This window comes from Glycine soja, chromosome 12 (genome assembly GCF_004193775.1).
Source record: "Glycine soja cultivar W05 chromosome 12, ASM419377v2, whole genome shotgun sequence".
NCBI lineage: Eukaryota > Viridiplantae > Streptophyta > Magnoliopsida > Fabales > Fabaceae > Glycine > Glycine soja.
The window spans coordinates 5,001-19,223 of NC_041013.1; the positions used below are offsets into that span (position 1 = coordinate 5,001).

The window sequence follows — 14,223 nt, forward strand, 5'->3', positions numbered from 1 at the left end:
AAGTTGTTGGAGCTCCATATGTAGTTTTCAAAGGTATGACCATATAGTTAAGCATCATTATTAGTAATAATGAAAATAAAAGCTATAATTATTAGAGACAGTGAAAATAAAAGCTGTAAGGTTCATAACATACTATCCAAAACATCTTCATTATCCACACTGCCAGCATCACAAGTAATGTCCTCCATATTGCTGCAACGTGTAAGCATGTGAGGATCATTTCATAAAAAAAAACAGGAATAAACTATTGCCAAACTATACAAATTTTTCATTGAGCTCTACATTGGATAGCATACAACTGATGGTTTGTGAAAGACATCCGGAATCCATATATTATCTAAAAAAATAAAATAAAGCAAGTTCAATTTAACTGTAATTTTAATACTGTTTCATTGACTTGGCAACTAAATAGAAAGAGCAGAGCAGCTCACTGAGCTTCGTCAAGAATAACTATACCTACTTTAATATCCACTTCCATTGGTGCCCGAATGACTGGATTATTGATGTAGTTATATGGACAAAATACTAATTGAGCATCATTTGACATAGAACGAGCACCATAATAACAGCAACCTAAAAGTGGAGACAGCATAAGACTTGTACTTTACAAAGCTTACCACAAACTTTTAAACAAAAAAATAAAAACAAAGAATAACAACAAAAGGCCAAACCTTTTACCAATTGTCCAACTTTTACAAGATCTTCTGTCACGCACCACATTGCATCCTCCTTTCTGAAGGGAAGGATGACCTTTGACTTTATGAGCATTTCTGCATAGATTGTAAGTTTGTCATTTCACTTACTTCAGGAAAAGTGATATGAAAAATAGATAGGAAGCATGAGCAAATAAGCATACACTCACTTGAATTCTGGACACCCTGTTGCCTGATCTTTCAATAATAGTTTACTGAGAACATTTTATGAAAATTATCAGTATGAAGATTGTAAGATGAGAACATTTTATCACATGAAAAAAAAAGAAATATTATCATAAAGTTTAAAATGTCAAGGTAAAAGCAACCATTCGTCATAGATGTTCTCTTTGCCAATTATATTTTTAGTTGTGCAGTAGTGTTTCCGTCATGCCTAGCAAAATAAGAGAGGGAAAAATACTCAGTCAAATCCATATTACTTTACTGAAAGAAACATCTTTTTGCATATCAAAGAATGAGTACTAATAAGGCATTCTTACTTTTCAGTTTTCATTAACACCTTTGTTAAAATTAAAATCCTTATCATATAAGTTGGACATTGATTGGTATCTCATCAGCAATGGTTTAAAATTAACATATAATATGCTTCACAAAAAAATAAAATATAGCTTATTATTAAATAGTAATTTGAAAAATAACAGCAATGGAAATTAAAAACTCAAGGTAGGGACAATACACACTTCTATTTGAAGAAGTGGTGAATAATCACATTCTCCAAAATCATACCAAACGAAATGATATTTTGCATTAGCCTCATTAATATTGGTTAAAAACACAAAGCAAAAGGTGAATTACGACTTAGGAGAATCCAAAAATGAGCAGAAAACAAATTTGAGGATAAAAAAAATAACAGTGATATCAAAGATATAAATTCAACCTACCAACACAGCCATAGGCACCCTGTATGCAGTTTTCCGCAATTCACGAACCACTTGAGAAATTTGTGAGTGCGTTCTCCTTCTACAATTGAACAAAAAATGGTTTAGTTAAGTGATGATGCCCATATTTTAATATATAGAAAGCGACCTTGAAAATCGGAAACCATCTAATCTAATCTCTACAATACTCAGCAATGCTAATTGCTTGAAACCATAATAACAAAAATTCTCAATTTTATAACCATTAATTACTTATGCAACAAAAAAAACTGAAGCAAATTGTAACTTGATTGTAAAAACACCTACGAGGCATAATATATGGTTGGTGCTTCCTTTTTCTTCTGCTTCTTGTTGTTGATCTCAAATTGCGTATGGTCGGGAATTTCTGAAACTAAAAGCAGGACAATTGCTGAGGACAACAAAAACCAAAATAAAGGAAATATCGTGAATTAGAAGAGATAGTTACAAGAAGAAAGTGAAACCTCCTCAGGAACAAATCCACCACCAGAGCCAGAGGATCGATGGTTGCCTCCGACGCAGGCTTGAGATGGTGATGTTGAGATTTAAGTGGTGCTGCCAAGCGAGAGAGGAACAAAGAAGCGAAAGGGACTTACCAGTACCGCTTGGAGACTCAAGCAACGTGTGACAATGGCCTTCTTTCTGAGCTAGATTAAGGGTGGAAATCACTCTAGCCATAAACGCAAACTGAGATCCATATGGTTGGTAGGGAAACTCCACTTGCAAACCTCCGATGAGGTACACTTTTTTAGGATTAGGGTTTGATGCAAAGATCATTTTTTTCTTTTCCTTTCACTTCAGATTCCACAATGTCAGATGTTATGCGTCTCTCTCTACTTGTGTGCTGTATAAATTCAGCCGGGAAATCAGGTTTCTGAATACGATCAGGCAAACATTCACTCTTTTACTTTAAAGCTTGAGTTTTGTTATTTTATTAGTAATTTATATTTTTTTAAATTTTAAATTTTGGAAACTTTCAATAGACCACTTAATTAAAACAAAATAAAATAATCATGTAAATTTACTTTAACCTATCAATTGTCAATGAGGCAATTACAAAGTTGAATAAATGTTTCCAAGTTAATTTTATCAAAAATACATTCATTGATATATACTAAGAATATGAGTAAAGATAGGTCTTATCAAAATTATTAATTTTCAATAAATTTTAATAATTATACAGAGAATGTTAAAAAGAGTGTTATAGAGAATGTTAAAAAAAATATCTTATCAATTAAGTGTAATTAACATTTATATTATTTGAAATAGTTACCAACCATTATGAATATTTTTACAAATTTTTAGATAATTCAAAAAATACTTTTTTAAAAAATATTTTTCTTACTTTACATATTTAAAGATTTTATATAGTTAATTATAAATATAAATATATATTAAATTCATTAAAATATTAACTTTATTCATTTTTGGTAATTTTATTTTATAAATAAAATATTAAAATATTTTTTCATCCTTCTAAAATTACTAAAGTTTGGATTTATTTTTTATAATTTTTTGTTTGTTTTTCACTCTTATAAAATTATTATTTACTAATTTGTCATCAGAAATTACGTTTAGATTACGAACCTGTGACATTTTTTTAATTAAAATTTTAAAATGTAATTTTCAAAGGTTAAAAATCATCATATATTATAGAAAAAATATTTAAAAATGCAAGAATCAAAACAAATTAAAGCATATATCAAGCTCAACAACAACAAAGTGAATCAAAGTTTTAAAAAAATCAATAAAATAACCAGATTTGACATGAATTAAAAACATAATGAGATCTGAAATAAAATCCCTTAAAGAACTGAAATGGTGACACGATTGACAAAAGAGGCACAATGCTACATGGGGGAGTGAGGGACAAACGAACAACGAGGAGAAGAGGTTGGATTTAGGCGTTTTGGGTTCAGATATGGACAAAGATGATATTTTATGGGCGGATTTGGTTCGTGATTTTTGAAGTGAATCTAGTTGGTGGTGGTGGTATTAGGAGGTAGGTGATGACAACAATGAGGGAGAGAAGGAAGAGACAAATATCGAGACAAAGTCCAACTACTTTCGGTGCTCGTCATTTAGAATCGATGTTATTGATCAAAATGAGCTAGTGACGACGATGATGGAGTATCCACAGAGCGAGGAAGCGTGAGAGATTCTTGATGAGGATTTGAGGTTAAGTTGGATAATGGTGGATTCTTAAGGAAATTGCATGCTAAACACATCAAGTGTGAGAGTGGTGTCGGTGGAGCGACGAAGAGGGGGATCAACGACAAATGTGGCCCAATTCAACATGTCTGTCACTTTCGGGGGTGAGATGCATGTGAGGGAAGTGAGTATGTAAATGCAGGACATGGATGGACACAACTCAACCAAGTGGACTAAGTGTGTTTTCTCTTGAAAGAATAATAAAGAAGCTTATTTGTTTCTAGCCACAAACAAGAATAGGACATGAACTGTCAAAATAGGTGGACGACTTACTGTGCGCAAAGAACATGGTTGACAAACTAAACCTGCAACAGCATACAAAGATGAGTTATGACTAACTAGCTATGTGCACAAGCTACAACAAGAGTACTTACCAAAGAACTGTAACTATATGTTCCCTCAGTGACCCTCGAAACTCATCGTTTGTTCTATGTTCAAGAATCCACACCACTGCTCCAACAAAGAGGAAAAAAAATGCAGTGACACCCCACATATGTGGAGTAAATGGTCACAAGAAAGCCCAAGCATTTGACTTCAATTTTTTTTACTGGAGCAACCACAACTAGCCCCGACTCTATATATGGTCGAGTAAAATCCACAATCTTTGTTCGGACAGAGACAATCGCAATGTCACCTACAGCAGCATCAAAAACCTGTAGATGCAAGCACAAAAAATTGATATATAAAAACAAGATATTACTACATTATGTTTGTTCTATGCAGTGAGTATTACTTACATCAGAAGTAATCATGTTGACAAGATCACAGTAGCTTGGGTTCTTGTCTCCATCTCCAAACAGAATGAACTTGTATTGAACTGCATAGGGAAGCAATTTAAAGGCAGCTAGGAATATATCTATGCAATATCCTTGAATTGCATTGGTGCCATTTATTTGGGAGATCATATCTTAATAGCTAACTCTGTTGGGAATTCCAATTCTCAGTTACCTCCCGTTATTTGGGAAAACCCATCCATGAGGCTTTTCTGTTGTATTTCCTGGCCATATGACACAGTTTAGATGTTGGCTTGAAATTGAACGATTGGCAGGCTCTGCATGAAGTTTCTCAGGGGTTATTACAGAAAGGTCAGAGAACTAGACCAGTAGTCGATTCTCCTATAACCTGTAGCAATTACATTAAGAATGTCATATGATGGATTTAGAGGAGATCTATCTAAACCAAATTGAATAGGTCCAGTCAACCCACTCATATTAATGCACAATATGTTATCAAGTAACTGCTTCCCTCCATCAGAAACGCTCAAGGCACCGAAATCCAGAGCCTCTTCCCTCGTACAACTTAAATTTGTATTGTTAGAGAAGGACATGAAGGACATGAATCCAAAGTCTCATAGGTGAGACAACAACAGGTGCAGTTGTAGTAGCAGCAGCAGCACTATCAAGGACATGAACCAAGTTTAGAGCTTTACTCCTCATTGCCACCAGGTAAAATGATGGGGATTCTGCCTCTATCATTGTATGCCCGGATCTAATACATTCTTAGGCTTCCATGCAAATATTTAAATTTCACTACCAAACATATGTCACAAAACCAACACCTACAACCCCAAAATATAATGAAGAACAATTAGCAAGCAAATGGATTACTAGACCATAATTCATTTAAAAAAAAAGTTTAGCTATCAGCAAAACCATCAACGACTTCAAACCTTCTACAGCATGTAACAAAAGCACAATGAAATCCCATCAGCAGAGATGCAGACTTTAGATTTCAAGTTGTTTCACTTTATCAGCAGAGATCCCTAACGGAACTTAGCTATACAATGGGGGAAAATTATAAAAGATTTCAACACTTCGGGTTAAGAGAATAGAATCATAACAACAAATGCATTTATTTTCTATCAAAGTTAAGTTTTTTAGTCTTTGCTGATCAAAAAAAAAAGTTTTTGGTCTTTTTTCTCATCTCTGAAAATTGGGTACTTAGTTTCAAACACAAGAACCAAAAACTTGCCTCCTAACAAGAGATGAGACACATAAAAATAATAAAAAAGCAAAATAAAAACAAATTAGTAAATTAGTATAGTTTAAAAAAATTAAAAACAATCCACACTTGGCTAAAATAATTATGAAAAGAATCGTAAAATTAAAAATCACTCATTTGCTTCAAATACTTCTCAGGTTGGAGTTCAAAATAAAGGAGAAGCCATACAAAAAAAAACACAAACAAACAACACCCTTTAGCATAAATATGCTTCATACCCACCATTTTCCCAAACTTTAAATGACATAAAACTGAAACAGAAGGGGGAAATAATAATAAAATAACAAAAAAAAATTGAAACAAAACTCCTTATACATTCTATTTTGGAAACCATATCAACATCAGGGGTTGGATGTTCTACAAAATGAAAAGATCATGATCTATCACTGTGATTCCTCACTTGAGCAAGCTTCTTCCAAAGCTGGAAACTAGTAATCAGATTTCTTTTTCAGCTCAACAAAAAACTCGTTAACTTAATTGGACTCACCAAACAACAAAAAAAAAAGGCAAAAAAACACTATTCTGGAAAATTCGATGCAATTTTTCTTAAAATTGGCAAGTCAGTCAAGACTGTTAAAAAGCTAAGAGGTTCCCAATTATTTTGGTTTAGTTTATCTAACATTGGCAACCTTCTCTGTCATGCACAGAAGCACGGAAAAGAACAGCCTAGCTTCGAGGGCTAGGAACCTCCATAAGAGAGAAGGATAAGGAAGAAAACTTGTATTATTTTTCTGCTGTCATCTATTACATACTAAGCATCCCTTATATAGAGGCACTAGCCAAGGGTGCCCCTACGAAAATAGAAGGTGCTAGAATGCGAAAAGAAAATAACAGAAAAGTGGAAAATGACGACAATGCAGTGCTGCACGATGGGAAGCAACATGCCAACAGCATATTTCCTATGAACCAGTATCCTCCTGACAGCTCAGCACCTTCTAACAGATTCTGTTAAAGGGAATCCACCAAGGGTTTGTGCCCTTAGTGGTACTTTTGCTGGTTTGTTTTGTCCCTCCTAACATTCTCCCATCAGAATTCTAAGGGTGTAAAAAATTAAAAGTAAGCTTTATTATATAAATTAATTTCAAATTACCACTTTTACTTCTAAAAACTGAATTTATTTTTGTCCAATAACAAGTTCAATTTCTCTTGATTAACTCAAATAGCTTTTACACAAATCATTTAACAATTTTCTTCAAAACTCTTTTAAAATTAAATTCCCGACCTTCTTTTCTTTCCCTACCCAAATTGATATATTTTAATATATCTTAAAGTATCTTACACATTATATTTAAATTACAACTTATCAAATTCCAATTTCTTTCATCCTCACCAAACCTCCCCCCATCTCATATCCAACTTTTAAGAAAATTCCTTAACTGATTCAAGTTGAATTAGAAAAGGAAAAGGTCAAAGAAGATTGGCCTTCCCCCACCTCTTGAGAATGATACCCAACACCAAATAAACACGGGTATAACTCAAAAGCTATTTTTTTTACCTAAAAGAAGATTGGCCTTCCCCCACCTCTTGAGAATGATACCCAACACCAAATAAACACGGGTATAACTCAAAAGCTATTTTTTTTACCTAAACCCTAAACACCAAACCCCAAACCCCAAACCCCTAACCCCAAACCCCCAACCCCCAACCCCAAACCCCAAACCCCAAACCCCCAAACCCCCAAACCCCAAACCCCAAACCCCAAACCCCAAACCCCAAACCCCCAACCCCCAACCCCCAACCCCCAACCCCTAAACATTTGTCCATCTTAATGTAGTAAAATTTCAAACCTTGAAAATCTTGACATTTTTCTCCTTGCGAAATGGTCGATTATTGCAATTTTCTGAGCAGCGACCTTTGAACAGCTTATGCATTGAATCCTGATAGATGATATATCATGCAATAACTAATGTATAACCCTGTTTATGAAATCTTACTAGACAAGTAAATTAGTATTACAAGTTTACAACCAATTACAGTGACATGTCATATAATGTGTAGCATGATAGTGCATGTTTGTATCACTGGTGTGTTGTCTGCTACCTATGTTTTGAAAAGCATCTTACTCGTTCCTTATACAGTGAAAGGGCATGGCAATTCACATTGCTGCAATTAGAACGGCAATACAAACATGCTAATATTTGGTGTATAACTGTAGGTGTAACCAGGCAGAAGGTTAACATAATTTTGTAGTCCAGACAAATAATATTTCTCAATATAATTTGTTAACACAAATTAGTAGCAGGCATCAATATTTATATCCTTCAAGTCAGGGATCACCAATATTTCAACCATAAAAAATCGTATATATGTTGGTTATACAACAAAAAATAACTCATTGTCAACTAAAATTAAATAACGTACATTATCTACATCTACAGACTACAAGTTTCATTCAAAACAAAAAGAAAAAGAAAAACACTCTGATAGTGCACACGAACCTGCACACACAATCATCAGAACATGTAACAAGTAGAACTGCAACTGGTGCACCCTGCACCATCATCCATATCACTATGTTTCTTCTTTACTAAGTATATATCTGATATTAATTCAGGCTAGCAACAAGGTGAGCAGTGCAATAATTAACTTCACAATTGTTAAATATTAAATATACCAAGTGTCAAAATCATGTTATTTTACTTAGCATTCAAAAAGGGCTACACTAATTTTAATTTTATTAAATATAGTAGTTTCACAAGATAACAAGAAAACATGTAGGATACTGCATCTTATGTGTACATATGATGGTGACTACTCCATCTTACTGTCCATGTCTTTCCAAGTGAAGTCAATCTTAAACTCCTCACTCATAAATGCAAGAGGCAATCGACAAAATACTTCCTGGAAAAAGGTGGGGTAAGATATCTTCCAAAATTGATATTAACAAAATTACAAAAAGTCTTATGTAAATAGCTGTAGAATTTGTATTAATTTAATAATACAAGTTTCTTTCTTTCTCAAACATGCTATATATTATTCATTTTACAACAGGTATCCATAATGCCAAATATATAGCAAAGGATCAGCACAGGATATATACATAAGAGCAGTAGATGTAAAACATTTTTCATAAGCCTTACAGAAATGTCACTTGTCGAAGCATCAGGCTGCTCATCAAACAAATACAGCATTCCTGTCAGCCAGCCTAATCAATGAAAAATACCAATAAAAAAATAAAACTTTGAAAAGACATATCTAAATCTAGTGAGAAATATTCTACAAATATATCAATCCAATTAGAAGCAGTAAAACCTTATGAAGCATATTGCATATTGCAGGTGTCACAACTAAGTCGATGTAAACATCAAACATCATCAAATAAGCTTATAAAAGGAAAGACATCACAAGGTAAAGAAAGAAAGAAAAATTAGATATCCCAAGCACAACAAATAACTGAATTTGAATGTAGGTGGGAATCTAATGGAAGGGCATACAGCAATTTGCAATATAATCAATAAACAATAACAGTAAAAGATTCAGGTGAAAAGAAAAAATTGACCTTCCTATCCAAGCGCCAATCAGAAGGATGCCTCCAGCAAACAGCATGCCCAAGATGATCTTTTAGTTGCAACACTAAATCTGACCATGGTGCACATTTACTATGGAAAGCTATTTTACACCTAACACACCTAAACAGCTTTTTCTTGCAAATGAAGCATACATGTTCATTGAATGACATAATATGAGTATGACAAGACAAGGGGGACAAAATACACAAAAAAGACTGGACGTTGTTGGATGTTGGGTAAATAGCTTAATTCAATAAGCTCTTGCTAAGTGAGAATTATTCATAAGTGTTACACACATAAACAGTTTAGAACTTGTGATCGATTTCCACTTTCACATGTGTTCATACCACCCAAGTTCATCACATGACACAATTAATCTAACATTTGCTCCCTATTTTAAATATCAGCTAAATGATACATTAAGTATCCAATTAATCTTCTATAAATTGCATTAATCAAAAGGAAACCATAATTCACAGCACAGTAATACTACTAATATATGAGCTGCCCATGAAATGCGGTTATAATTTTAAGACCGTGTGTAAAGTAGGAGCCAATACATGTAAATTCATATGCAAAGGCATATCAGTGCATTAAGGAAGTGAGGGTCATGTCACTAAAAACCTACATGTTGTGGACACTTTGAATTTTTTCAGAGTCGAAGGCCCAACAGCTTCTTTTGCACATTCAGAATGGTAACGCGTGTCACATCCTCGAACAGAACACAAGAGCTCATCATCCCCAATGTAAATAAAATGGCAGCAAAAACGACATTCACCCTCAACCCAGTCACATAACAAAAAATTAAATGAAACCCATTATCAGTTAAAACAAAAAACAGTTAATTACATGTCAAATCCATTAATCAGTATATTAAAGATTGTTAAAATAATTACCATCTAGGGAGCGCCAACTAGAAAAGGATCTTTGAGGTGATCTTGGAAAGGCCTTGTCGGCGGTGGGGGCTTATTGACCCGATCCAGGGAGCCATGGGTGCGCTTCAAAACCCAAGTTTCGAAGGCAGGTTCAGAATCGAAGCCATTGGTTAGGGTTTTGACAGGAGCGTCAAGAGCATCATCGGAGGAGTAGTGAGAGAGTTTAAGAGCCGCGGAGAGAGATAGGTTCCCCAAATCTGACATTGTGGAAATCCTTAGAAGAAACTTGCTGACAGAGGCACAGGGTAGGGAAAAGAAAGATAGAAAAGTGGTACGAAACTTCAAAACTGTTACTACTACTCCTACCATCTTCCCTTGAGATTTTGTGGTGTTGTTTAGGGTTTAGGGAAAAGAAAGATACAGAGAAAGACAAAGCAGCGAAGAAGAAAAGAAAGACAAAGCAGCGAAGAAGAAAAGAAAAGGAGGTAAAAATGGGCCGAGAAGTATGGTTTTGTAATTTTCAGGGGATGGTGTGAAAGTACCAAAGGTGCATGGAACAAGGTTTATATTTACGATTTTGGGGGTGTTGTGTATTGACTGGTGAGGGAGAACAAGATTGATTTTACATCAAGCTATATTGTATTGGGTAGTGTCGTTGGAGGGGGTCGCAAAAATGAAAGCAGGATTATGAATAAATAAATTATAATAATTTTCATAAACTCTCTTAAATAATTAAAAAAAATCTTTATGAAAATAATTTATTATTCTATTGTATATATAAATAAAGATTTCATGAATAAAAAAAATATCATATAATAACTTCTTATTCATTCAATATTTATTAAATATCATTGATTTTATTTTAATTAGTTAATTCGAAGTAGTTCAAATTCAAAATAATAAAATAATAAATGTTACGATTTATTTATGATTCTATTAAAATCAAATTTTATTGAATCAATCAATCCATTTAAATACTTAAAATAAAAATGTATACAATTATGTTATCTTTTCAATTCATTATATTGTACATAATTATTTTAATTGGTGAAAATTCTTTTATTCTTTATGTTACCTACCTATTATTATTATTTAAAAATGTGAGATGAATTTGTCGATTATTTTTTATTATTTAAAATTTAGTGTTTTTATTAAAACCATGTTATACTATTTTTCATACATAACTTAGTCTTTTTTTCATTGTTTTTCCTTTGTGAAAGTCTTATATTTATTAATTTAAATTTATTTTTTATAATTTAATATTTTATTATATTATAAGTGTTAACGTATATAAACATTCAAAAGATATATGATATGCGTTTTTATTAGATAGATTTTTATTTTTTTTATTCAATATTTTGAACCATAAGTCGAGTTATGTAATAAAAAAATATATAGTTCATGTTACATATTACTTACCATAATCAATTATGTGATACAAAATAAACTTAAATATTCTACTAATGTGTGATAAAAAAAAGGCAATGCAATGAATATCATGACCAAGCCTTCAAACAAGAGTCAAATATGAATAATAAATAAATTATTATATACCTTTTTGTATTGAATACTAAATCATAAACAGTAAATTCACAATACCCTAATCCCCAAACCTTGAAACCTAAACACTAAAAATCCAAAATCCTAAGCCATCGCAACCCAAAACCTTTAACACCCCAAATCCTAAGTCCCCTAAACCATGAACACCTAAAATCCTAAACATCATAAACCCTAATCCATATATCATAAGCCATACAACCCAAACCATACACACTACTCCCAAACCCCTAAATTGATAAACCCCAAATCCTTAAACCCAACATCATAAGCGGATACATCTCTAGTATTTATACTACAAATAAACAATTATTACAACTAACATTAGTAACTATCAACTTATTTTATGGTAGTTGAGCGAACTAACAAAGTTAACTGTCAGTAATTAAAAAAATATAAAATAAGTAATTCTACTCTTGTACTCTAATAGGTGATAAAGGGATATCCAACAATTTAAGAGTTTCACATTTTACTTTGAATCCTAATTAACAAGGCACATGTTCTTTTTACAAAAGTAAAAGATTATTGATGTGACCAATAAAATAAAAATGTAGAAAATTGCAAGAAACTACAAAGTAATCTCTGAGAAAGTCTATGTAAATTTTATATTTATATTTGGTAAAATACTCAATAAGTTATTGCATCTAGAGTCTAGTGCACAATTAGAAAATGGTTGCAATAGCTAGCTAACTTTAAATAAGTCATTACAACTAACTAACCTTGAATAACAACTAGAAAGGGTTTCAATAGAAGCTAAAGCTTCTCTAGCTAAACTGGTAACTAGCTTACTCTACGAATATGTTTAACATTCCCCCTGCAAACTTTGTGGATAAAGTTGGTTGAACAACATGAGTTTATCTTGAAGATTATAGAACCTAGTTTGGATAGCTCCCTAGTGAGAACATGACATGATTAGGCTCTAATGATTTACTCTTGTTAGTTTAGACACACCTTAGAGGAGAATATATGTATATGTCTATGCGACAACCAGGATTGATGGATTGAATCCACTTATATTACATTGACACCAATGCATTTAATCAGTTAATGGCGAGGGCTTATAGATTTTATATGAAAATGAGATACTTTATCTATGAAAATACTTTCTCAAATTATGTAACTTGAGGGAAGATTTATGTTAAATTATTATGGATAATTATGATGTTAAAATTTAGTGAAACTTGCATGACTTATTTTTGGATTATAGTGTTAGACAACTACACGATATATTGATGTATATTAGAGAATATTCGGGTTAGGAAACATGATCTGCGATTTATTTCTTGGATTATATTCAACTTATTTTAGTTCTTATTTTGTTAAGCTTCCTAATTCATATAATATAAACATTACCGAATCATTCTTCCTTTAACTTGTTTTGCTCATGAAAAGGGAAGGCTCTATATAATGACCATGGTTTTGCTTGTTTCGAACAATGTGACATATTAATTGAATTATGTTTCTTGTAAATTCCATTTTACTTTTATATTCCTCACAATTATTGGATGTGTATGTTACTCTTGATGTGTTCTTATCTTATTATTTGTTGTGTATTTTTTTATAAATAAAGATCTTAGTTAAAGTTGGAAGATGACTTCCACAACCAGTTTCAATCTAATCCAACTACAATTGGGAGTAAGAACCTGAAAACTTGCGATTCATAGTGTCAGTGCTCCATTTTTTTTCCACTGCAAGCTATGCATTTCAAAAATACTGGTTAGTGAACTTGACAAAACACATGTGAGTATATTTACTCTAACTTCTAGACAATGTGAATGCAACGATGAGAAACATTGAAACATCTCCCACATAGATAGATAAAAAATGGTGAAATACAAAAAAGAAACGTCAACCCTAGACCCGAGGCCATAAACCCGATACCCTAGACCCTGGACCGTGGACCTCAAAAAAAAAATTGATTTATGTAACGGGCCCGAACTCGTGGGGTTCACCCTGAATCCATCCCGACGAAAAATATTCGAACCTTGAATTCCCTGATAGCAAAAGTTGAGTTCAGGGTCGAGATAAGATCATTATTACCCGCTCCGCTAATAATTATTTTACAACAATATCATTATATATATAACACATTAAAAAACATGAAACTATTAAATTAAATTTTATGTTAATGTTAAATTAAATTTTATGTTGTCATAAACAATCTAAAAATATGTTAAAGTTATTATTTAAAATTATATTTTTCATTATATGAAAAATTATATATATTTTTATAAAATTTTATAAGAATGTCAAAAACGTGATGAAACTCGATGTGGTCACCCAGTTGGATTTCAATGGGCAAGAAGAGACAAATGAAAAGTTGGGGGTGGGTGGGATAAGCCAAATCAGATCCAACCCATGTATATATATATATATATATATATATATATATATATAATATTTTTAAATAAAAAATACTAAAATCTATAATAAAATTATATATCTCTTAAAAAAATTAAAG

The 14,223-nt window shown here is 32.4% G+C and overlaps 1 long non-coding RNA gene across 35 annotated transcripts in view; it reads right to left on the bottom strand.

Annotated features, from left to right (window-relative positions):
• Positions 1–10,805, bottom strand: part of LOC114380482 — an 11,138-nt gene extending 333 nt beyond the window's left edge. Inside the window, exons 1-18 of one of the 35 annotated variants that reach the window (XR_003659742.1) lie at positions 9,959–10,804; positions 9,321–9,400; positions 8,902–8,966; positions 8,545–8,662; positions 8,260–8,360; positions 5,027–5,378; positions 4,558–4,942; positions 4,195–4,473; positions 2,206–2,453; positions 1,898–1,982; positions 1,595–1,670; positions 1,022–1,086; positions 863–907; positions 672–770; positions 461–573; positions 283–337; positions 134–192; positions 1–12 (exon numbers count right to left, since the gene is read on the bottom strand). The exon at positions 1–12 is cut by the window's left edge and continues 48 nt beyond it. This is a non-coding gene — a long non-coding RNA (uncharacterized LOC114380482). Of the gene's footprint in view, positions 193–282; positions 338–456; positions 574–671; positions 771–862; positions 908–1,021; positions 1,087–1,594; positions 1,674–1,897; positions 1,983–2,057; positions 2,454–4,093; positions 4,126–4,194; positions 4,474–4,557; positions 4,943–5,026; positions 5,379–7,608; positions 7,699–8,259; positions 8,361–8,544; positions 8,663–8,901; positions 8,967–9,320; positions 9,401–9,958 lie in introns of all 35 variants that reach the window. The other 34 variants (XR_003659757.1, XR_003659751.1, XR_003659743.1 and 31 more) reach the window with 34 other exon arrangements.
• Positions 10,806–14,223: the final 3,418 nt, after the last annotated feature.